Genomic DNA, 2,112 nt, shown 5'->3' on the forward strand with positions numbered 1-2,112 from the left:
CGGGAAGCCGACCGCCGTCGCGAGGCCATGGAGAAACGTGCGTGGGAGCTCCAAGCCTAGAGCGCTGTCTTGGATCAGCAGGTGGAGGCGTATAGGGCTGCTCTCGCGTCGTTGAGGGGGTCGCCCGCCGAGGAGGAAGAGTTCCGGAAGCGCGAGGAGGTGCTGGCACTGGAAGCCGTGGAGCACGGCCTTGAACTCGAACGGCTGGAGATGAGGGAGCGCTAGGTTGCTCGGGCGGAGGATGACGTCAGCGCATGCGAGGTCAGGGCCCAGGAGGAGGTCGACCGCTGTGTGGCCGAGGCTCGTGTGGATCTCGAGAGCAGGCACAACCAGAAGCTGAAGCTCGTGGAAGCTGGGGCCGCTAGTAGGACTGCTACCCTCAAGTACCGAATGGTCGAGGTGGAGCGGCGTGAGGAGGCCACCGCATCAGCCCTGGCCTTGGCGCAGGCTGAACTGGTTTCATCCCGCGCCGAGCTGCTCTCTCTTCGGCAGCGGGTCGCCAACGCCGAGTCCGTCGCACGGCGGAGCGGGGACAAAGTGCTTGAGCAGTGGACGTTGGAGCGTGTGCGCCCCCATGCTCGAGGACCTCATGAATAGGGCCAACACCGCCCTAGGCCATATCTGCGATGAGAATGCTCCTCATCCCCATGCAAACGACTACGCCAGCCACCTCCCCTTCTTTGGGGATGTGGTGACGCGCCTGCAGAACCGTTCCGAGAGGGCTCACCAACTTGTTGAGGAGAGGAGTCGCAGTTTGCTAGGGCACGCGTTCTCCCGCGTCTTCAGCCACCTCCAGAACATCGACCCCAACTTCGATTTTGACGCCGCCATTGCTCCCGTACCGGAAGCCATCCGGGGTGATCTGGCGTGATGGGTTGAAGAAAATGTGGATGCGCTGGTCAAGGCATTCACTTATGACGATGACGGGGTAGTGGTTGTGGCAGACGAAGGCGTCGTGGTTGACGACGGCGACACCGACGCCGGTGAAGGTGGAGCGACGCCAACGATGGCGATAGCGACGCCAGTGGTGCATCAGAAGATGATATGGGAGACGCGGCGAGCGACATATCTGGCTGATTCCTCGTTCCCCTGCCGTTTTCCCTGTAAAAACTTAGGCGTCGCCCCGGAAGATTGTAAGAGCATTTTGAGAGGGGGAGCCCCTCATGTAAACAATCGTAGCTTTTATCCTTCTGTGTCAAATTGAGTACGCGTCTTCACGAGCTTATGCATGCTGGGGCAAGGTTGTTGTTGCGGTTTACCTTAGTTTGGACGAGCCCAAAACAGGCCCAAGAGATTGCGGGTTTTTGAGGAGCTCCTGAGGAGTTCGTCGACACTCCCGAGGAGGCCGCATGATAAGCCAGCACAAGCCACGGCGTGGCGCGTGTGTGGCTTGTGTGCTTCATGCCTAGCCCGGCTCGCGGGGGCCCCGCGAGGGGGGGGTGACTGGCGTGAACTCCGAAATAAAGCAAGAACTAGACAGTGAGAAATAGCTCAAACGAGAAAAGGCATCCCCCCGCGCATCAAATAAAATTCAACTTCAACTTAAATCCAAATCCAGAAGGCAGGGTTATAGAAAAGATATCCAAAGCAAATGGCCGCGTCTGGTACCTAGTCTAGTCTTCGACGTCTTCTCACCAGCGCGGAGCTAAGTGCTGCCACTGGGCGTGGGAGGGAGCCCCCGAGGCCCAAGGGCGGCTCTCCTGAGGCTCTGGGGCATGTATAGCCCCACTCATTATAACATGAGAGTGTCACGGGTGGCGATCTTTATAGGCGTGAGCCTTACTTCGTATCGCCTGATGAGGGCCCCGCCTTATGCCACCCCCTACCACCGCTGGGATGACCGGAAACCAGGACGGCCCAACGAGGGCAAAGGGGACGCCAGCGGCGACCTCGGTGACCACGGGTCCTCTGCCGGGGGAAAGGTCGCCGTCGCCACTCCGGCAGAGGGCCTACCTCCGGGCGTGGCCTTGCTCCGTGCGACACGAGGAGGGGCCTTGCTCGTGGTCCCTTCCACGCAACCCCCAGATGGGTCTCTCCTATTGGGGCAGGCATTTCCTTGCCAGAACCATCGTTTGGAACCGTGACCTGGTTCATCTGTGACTCATGGTTAGC

This window comes from Triticum urartu, chromosome 5 (genome assembly GCF_003073215.2).
Source record: "Triticum urartu cultivar G1812 chromosome 5, Tu2.1, whole genome shotgun sequence".
Taxonomy (NCBI): Eukaryota; Viridiplantae; Streptophyta; class Magnoliopsida; order Poales; family Poaceae; genus Triticum; species Triticum urartu.